Here is an 8,277-nt window from a genome sequence, read left to right on the forward strand (position 1 = left end):
TTTCTGAAATCCAAAGCCTGCTCAGAGTTAGGCTGTTATTTGGAAACAACTACAAGAGCACCTCACCTTTAAACGAGTTAGCCTAAGCGACTCTCAAATGATGCATCCATTATCCTGTGTAGAAAGTACAACAGAGGGGGAACCGTTTCTATTCTCGAAGATGTGGACACTATTATGGTAGAAGGGAAATGAGAAGTTGGCAGAAAAGAACTATTTTCAACAGAAACAAAGTCCTCGAGGTTTCTGGCATTCGAATATATTTGAGTTGAAGACAAGCAGATCCCCTCTTTGTATTCCGACCGTGCTCTGAGATGAACTAATATCACTAGCTTTTTCCAGTTGATCTGGTTCCCTGAACTACTGAAGCGTAAGTGTAAGCCCATTTGACTGTAATGATGCCATTAGGCTACACCTTACACAACTCACCTTGGATGCAGTTCAGAGCTGTTCATAGATTCAGAGCTGTGCAACCATCACCATCAACATGTCTGGTTCTGAGGCATTTCATCACCATGTCCTCCACCTTCAAGAAACGCAATAATCCATTAGCAGTTAAAAGTTTTCCTTTCGCCGGGCGGTGGTGGCGCACGCCTTTAATCCCAGCACTCGGGAGGCAGAGGCAGGAGGATCTCTGTGAGTTCGAGACCAGCCTGGTCTACAAGAGCTAGTTCCAGGACAGGCTCCAAAACCACAGAGAAACCCTGTCTCGAAAAACAAACAAACAAAAAAAAAAGTTTTCCTTTCTTGCTCCCTACCTCCCTGAAACCACTAGCCTCCTTTCTGCACTGCCTAACATGTCTGTGTTTGACAATTTCCTGTCCTTACAACAAATATTTGAGATAATCAACTTGCTTACAAAATATGAAAAGGATTCTTTTGCCTTGGGTGTTTTTAAAGGTTTGAGTCCATGGTTGGTCAGCTCCGTTGTTTGGGGCCTGTGGTGGGCATGTGTGATGTGACAGCCAGGGAGAGAGAGAGGAAGGAGAAAGAATTGAGTCTTCCTGTTCCCTTCAATGCCACATATCCAATGACCTGAAAACTTCCCATCAGGCCTGGGATAGCTAATCTTGGTTGTCAACTAGTCACACTTGGAACAGGAATCTCAAACAATTGCTTCTATCAGATTGCCTGTGGACATGTTTGGGGAGTACATTTCTGTATTTCCTTGATTATTATTGAGGTAGGAGTACCCAACCCATTATGGGCAGGTGGGTCTGAGCAGTCCATGAAAGGTGGGTGTTTGTGAGCCTGGAGTCAAGCCAGGACATGGCATTCCTCCATGATCTCTGCTTCAGTTTCTGCCTTCGGGTTCTTGCTTGAGATCCTGCCCTGATTTCCTTCTGTGGCGGACTGTAACCTGTAAGCTGAAACAAGAGCTCCGTGGCTCCAAGTTATTTTGCTCATGGTTTCTATAATAGCAACAGAAAACAAATTAGAGAAAGGCCCGCCTCTTAAAGGTTCTGGCAAATTTCAGTGGGATATTTCAGATCCAATCTTTAGAAGTGTCTCATTTAGCATAATGCCTTTGCAACATGCTAAAGTTCACGCCTTTCCTATCTAGTAATACTTCAGTATATGGATATACCAAGTAATGTCTATCTGTCCATCAATCAGGCAGGCATAGGTGCTATTTCTTCTTTGGCACTTACATGACAATGGACATTCGTGTACAGTTTTAAAATGGTCTTAAACATTCACTTCTGCTAGAAGCAGAACTGCCAGAACACATGCTAACTGCATGGTTAGCATTTTAAGAAACTGCCAAACTGTTGTCCAAACTGACTACTGTGTTTTTCAGGCCCTACTAGCAATGCATGAAGCTCTGCTTCGCTATGTGAAACTTGCCATTGTTCTGGATTGTAGCTATTGTGTTTTTTTTTTTTTGTCTATTTTCCCCAGTAGCTGACAATGTTGAGCCTCTTGCTATGTCTTTATTGGGTATTTGCATAGCTTCTTTGAGGAAATTTCTATTCAAGTCTGCTATCTATTTATGCCTTTTTAGTGTTACATTGCATGGAAATTTTTGCAGTATTCAAGTTATCAGGCATGTGATTATGAATACTTTCTCCCATTCTATCTATAGGTTGTCTTTTCACTTAATTCAGCCCCTGACCCTTGATACATAACGCAGGCTGTTCTCAAATTAGCCATCCTTCTGCTTCAGCCTTCTGAATTCTGGAGTTACAGACACATGCCACCACACCCAGGTTGTCATTTCATTTTCTTAATGGCATGCTTCGAAACATAAATGTTCCCACTTTGGACAACCAATTTATCCTCTCTTAATCTGTCCTTTCTGTTTTTAGTATCGTTTTATAGAAACCATCACCTAATTCAGAGGGATGGAGATTATACTTTCTTCTAAGAATGTATAGTTTAAATTCTTAATTTAGGTTTTTGAACTACTTTGCATTATTTTTTGTCAATGGTTTAAAACAGGGGTCTAAATTCACTTTTAAAAAAGATGGCTGTCTGTTTGGCTCAGCACGATCCACTGAAAAGGGATCTTGCTGGGCGTGGTGCTGCACACCTTTGATCCCAATGGCAGAGGCAGGTAGATCCCTGCGAGTTTGAGTCCAGCCTGGTCTTCTCAGCAAGTTACAGGCAAAACAGGGCTGTATACTGCCTATACTTTTCCATTGATTTTGGTTTCTCTTAAAAGTATCAATGAACTCTAAAGTAAGAATGGACTTCTGAACTCTCCCTCTGAAACGTCTGTCTGTCTGTCCTAGTGCCAGAGATTCACTGCTACACTGCCTTGATCATTGCAGCCTTTTTGGTACTGTATAGTCATAATTTGAAAGTATAAATGTTTTTATTCTTCTTATTTATGTAGCCCAGGCTAGCCTTGAACCTGATGTGCAGGCTAACCTTGAACTCCTGTTTCTCCTACCTCTACCTCCCCAGTGCTGAAGTTATAGTTGGATGTCACTGTTCCACTTTCTGTGATAAGAACTGAACCCAGGGCTTCATACATAACAGGAGAACATCCTACCAATTGAACTACATCTCTAGGTCAGGCTGTTTTGGGTCCCTTGCATTTGCATATAGCTTTTAAAATCAACTTGTCAATTTCTTCCTAAAAGGCAGCTAGGATTTTGGTGGGCATTGCTACACTCATCCACTTGGGAGAATTAATGTTTAATTTGATATTAACCCTTCTGATATACAGCCATGGAATTCCTTCCACTTATGCATTCAGTTTCTCTCAATGGTCTTGTTATTTTTATTTTCCCCTTCTGTTTCTGTGTAGCATGTTTGCCTATGTGTGGGCACACTTGTGTATTGGTATGCATGCATGGGAGTTGGAGGTTGATGTGTGGGCACACATGTGTATTGGTATGCATGCATGGGAGCTGGAGGTTGATGTGTGGGCACACATGTGTATTGTTATGCATGCATGGGAGTTGGAGGTTGATGTGTGGGCACACGTGTATTGATTTGTATGCATGGGAGCTGGAGGTTGATGTGTGGGCACACATGTGTATTGTTATGCATGCATGGGAGCTGGATGTGTGGGCACACTTGTGTATTGGTATGCATGCATGGGAGCTGGATGTGTGGGCACACTTGTGTATTGGTATGCATGCATGGAAGCTGGAGGTTGACGTGTGGGCACACTTGTGTATTGGTATGCATGCATGGGAGCTGGAGGTTGATGTTAGGAATCAATTTCGATTATTCTTCCACCTTATTTAGAGAAGATGAGCCTCTTGTTCAAGCCCAGAGATTACCAATGCAGGATATGACTGGTCTTACTAGCCAGTTCCCTCTGGAGATTCCCTTTTCTGTCTTCCTAGGATGGGATTACATCCAGGACACCATATCTGCTTGACATTTATGTGGGCTTTGGGGACTCCAACTTTGGTCCTCATGCTGTGAGACAAACACTTTAACAAACATTGAGCCATCTCCCCAGACCCCGTTGGTATTTCTTTTGTTACATTTATCAAAATATATTTCCTTTTGGGACAATTGTACACAGAGATCATTTTCATAATTTTACTCTTGTGTATCTGGAGAGTTTGGGAAGAACTTAGTCGTTGTAATGCTTTTGTTGGAGAATGTCTCAAGACTTTCCAAACCCAATATCATGGTGTCTGTGATGACAGCTTTGTTTCATTTACCATGAGGGGGTCTTGAACTCGGTAAATATTTCTACCGAGGCTGTGTGAAAAGGAGAGCATGCCTACTGGTTTGTCTGTGGGATTCCCTGGGCAGAGGGAATTCCCCAAAGCTGTGCTTTTCTAGGCTATCGGCAAGTCACAAACAACTTCCTTTTATGTCTGTGTATCAGCTAAAGAGCCTGTCACATTGCCAGTTCTCTCTCCCTGCCCAGAGAGCAGAACTCTTTTCTGCTTGGCCCTGTGGGAGATCAGATATTTATTCCATATCTCTATGACAAAGAAACTGTGATCTTTTTCTGTGGACTGTCTCCCATCCCCTTCAAGTGTATGATCATATTTTCAAGCAATTGCTTTTACATTCAACCTCAACACTTGCTGCCCAATTCTCAGAAGCCTGGATGTGGCAGAATGCTGATTTAGCTCCTCAGCTACATCGAACCGCATCACCATGGTAACCAGCAGACAGACCTGAGAGAGGCAGGGCTGCGGAGGAACAGTAGCTCTAACCCAATAACAAATCAAAGGGAAGCATTTCAGGAGAGCTTTCTAATTATCACACGTTTGTCCTTGCAGCCAAACTGGGAGGCCAAGGGAGGGCACCAGCGACACTTGGCTTGTTTAGGTCACCGAATCCTGTAAACTCTCCTGAGCTCTTTGTGAACTCCACAGAGCCCGCCGCCGCCTGAAGTCTATTGAAATAGTCTTACCCTGACCTTTTTCTTGGAGCTGCCATCAAATCCTTAGTAGTGGAAACTAAAATGCTGCCGAGCTTAAGGTATTTTATGGCCAGCGAGGCAGTTTAAAACAGTCTCACATCTGGGAGTCTGGGACCGCACCCCATCCGCAATGCTTCCCTGGCATCCTGAAGAGATTGCCTCGATTTTTTTTTCCTCCTCTCCGCATTGCCTTTAATGTAACTCGATCATCATCCATGCGAGCCAGGATGGACGATATGCTTATGTGCAAACACATGAGAAAGATGCCAGGGAGCGGCAGGCTGGGCGACAACTGGTAGCATCTACACTTGTTTATGGAGACATTGCTTGAGGGTGCAGGGCTCTCACGGATAATTCGCTAATCACTTGCTGGTGAAGTGATGGCCAACATCCTTTGCTGGCTGTTAAGTGTGTGGAGATCAAGGCTGTTGAAGTCCAGAGATAAGGAGAGAGGTGACAAACCAAGACCCAGCACCACACGAGTCAAGTTCCAGGTGTCTTTGTTAAGAGGGTAACTGTGACCTTCTCCTTGCAGCGGGAGTGAGGTGCACAGGCACCTACATTAGCGGGACTCCTTAACGTATCTCTTCCACGTTAATTCATCTCTGAATGACATATGCTGGAGGCTGGCCTGGTTCACCTTTGTTTGATTAGGGTGCATTTAAGGTCAACCACTACTAACTGTGTTGTTAAATATTGATTTAGCCATTTGAATTAATGTCATCTTTTAGTCCTTCCCCTACTTAATGTACACTGGTATTCCTGTGACCCAGGAGGACGGGAGATCAATACTTGGACACTTGGTTCCTTCTGAAGCTGGGCTGGGCTGCTTCCTGCCTGCTTGCTGGTCCTTCTGCAGAAGTCAATGTATTCAGGATAATGACTTCCTAGCTTTCCTACTAGCCTTCTACAAAACTGAAGGCTTTCATCACTTGCAGACTTACCTGGTGGTCAGTAACCCTCTGGGTTCTAGGGCATAGATATCCCTGGTTGGGGGAAAATAGTCCAAGCAAACTTAAGAACAAGCAGACATACAACCTCTATGCAGGGTGCTGTCAGCAAAGACATCATTACGTGGACCCATCACAGTTCAGCCCTTGGAATGAGCCTGAGGACTGCTGTGCTCTCTCTGCACACTCAGTTTATGGGTGGCGTAACAGGATTCGAAGGAATTTTGAAGCCCTAGGGTGGGAACGGCAGGACTGGGTTTCCAAACACGCTCTTTTCCTTGTACTTATCAAACTCAAATCAATTTGTCTTTCTGCAAACCGGGGCAAAACAGGGGGATTTGGGAATTATACTCATTAAAAATAAAAATGAAATAGTTTATCTTAGTGGAGACTGAAGGGAGGCTCTGCCCCCATAGTGTTATCATGACCACAGTGGCTGGGAATTTTCATCTTGGCTCCCTAACCACTAGGCAATAGTAGCTCAACTCCTAATTTACTCTATTTTGCTATAAAAATAGGCAGAAACTATAACCTTAAGATCATAATTCGTAGTTGGTATCTGGTCTTTTCTTGCTTGGTCTTCAGTTAAAATCAGAGCTTCCACAGGGTCATCTTTGCCACTGTATTCGAAGACTCGTCTATGGATCCAGGGGACATTTGAGGGAAAAGAGCCAGCGGGTGGAAGAAAGAGTGGATTAGGCTTGACAACATGACATTTCTACATCAAGCTGCTGCACCCCAATCTATAGGGTACCTCACAAAAATTTGTGCTACTCAAATAAATTTTATTTGTGTTGAGTTGTCTGGAACTACATTCTTGAGCTTCTGCTTCCTGATTTGATGCAAGCTGAGTTGTTCATCTGAAAAATGCATGAGTCTTAATGGCTGTGGCATCATGTTTCTTCAAAACTTCCTGTAACATTTCTCAATGCGCTGGGTGGGCTAGGCGGAGGAGGTACAGCAGCAGAAACGAGCCATCCGGGCCACTTTGGTAGATGCCGGTCTCAAACACAGTAAGATCTATCTAAAAATTATAAAAATAAAATAAAAAATAAAACCATTAAGTAGTGGGCCTGAGGTGAGTATTCATAATGTGAAATCTCTCTCTTCAGAGTGTAGACAGCAAGGTATGTTTTATACTCAAAGTCCTAACATAATGCCACCACTTTGGCCAGGGCATCTACGTTATTCATAGGCACGGTTCACTTAGTTCTTTGCCAGATTTATCTTCAGAGAGTTTACATCACCTTTTCCCCTCCTTCTTTTTAAACTCTGGAGTTTCATTTAGTTTCATTCTCTGTCCCAGAAGAAGGTATTGGGCCTCTCAGTGGTGAAGCGTCGTCAAGGTGGGGCAACGGGAACTTGATCTTGGAGTCGTGGAACTTGACAGCCTTCTGTCTGCACTTGCCCACTGCAATCTCTTCTACCTTCATGGTTCGGATGGAGGAGGACTTGCCAGCACAGTGCCTGGGTCCTGTGTCGCGACAGCACTGTGTGATGGCACCAACCCTGGTCAGGTCCTGGTACTTGTGGTACATGTTGTGTTGGTCATGGTAGCACAGATACCATAGCTCTTTACATGTAGCAGCTGGTTTTCAAGCACTGGCCGGCAGTCCACTATCTCCCCCTGACGACTGCATCTTCTTCAACTGTAGTACAAAATACTAGAAGTGGGACTTGGTCACCACGTGGTTGGATGTGAAAATTTGCAAGCGGTACAGTGGTGGCTCCCTGGGGTGGGCGGGCAGCTCTCCACCACCTCGGACTCCCTAAATGTACCTGAAGGCTTCATGGTATACCGTCAGCATTCTCCATCCAAAGGAAGGCAGTCCCAGCAGTTCTTAAACTGAATGAATTCTCTCTTCAGGAGGAACATACAGAGGCTGAGGGTGTGGCTCAGTGGACAGAGTGCTTGCCTAACATAAACAAGTTCCTGGGTTTGAGAGACAGTGTTGTGTGGACCAAGACGTGTGCCTGTAATCTCAACTTTTGGGAGACAAAGGGTAGGAAGATCAGAAGTTCAAGGTCAGTTTGGGCTACATAATGATTTCAAGACCAGCTAGGGCTGTGTGAGACCCTATCATTGCCGTGAAATAATCCTGTATATTGTGAATATATATTACTCTCATCGGTTAGTGAAAAGCTGATGGGCTGGTCGCCAGGCAGGAAATCAGGCAGGAGAGTCAAACTGAGAATGATGGGAAGAAGGAAGGCGGAGTCAGAGAGTTACCAGCAGATGCAGAGAGAGCAAGGCGGCCATGTCATACTGAGACAAGCTCCCAAGCCATGTGGCAAAGCATAGATAAGATATATGGGTCAATTTAAATGCAAGAGTTAGCTAGAAACAAGCCTGAGCCTTTATAAGTAATACTGAACCTCTGGCATTGGTTATTTAGGTGGCTGGGATTGGGAATAAATATCTGCCTACCTGCCATGGACTGTAGCGGCATTTCAGTTCTAGTTTAATAAGTAAAGGCTGCCTGA

The 8,277-nt window shown here is 44.1% G+C and overlaps 1 pseudogene; it reads right to left on the bottom strand.

Annotated features, from left to right (window-relative positions):
• Positions 1 to 7,083: 7,083 nt before the first annotated feature.
• Positions 7,084 to 7,585, bottom strand: LOC121440607 (annotated as a pseudogene).
• Between the last annotated feature and the right edge of the window lie 692 nt (positions 7,586 to 8,277).

Source organism: Microtus oregoni, unplaced genomic scaffold (genome assembly GCF_018167655.1).
Source record: "Microtus oregoni isolate MIOR12 unplaced genomic scaffold, Mior012 000069F_ref0000032, whole genome shotgun sequence".
Lineage (NCBI taxonomy): Eukaryota > Metazoa > Chordata > Mammalia > Rodentia > Cricetidae > Microtus > Microtus oregoni.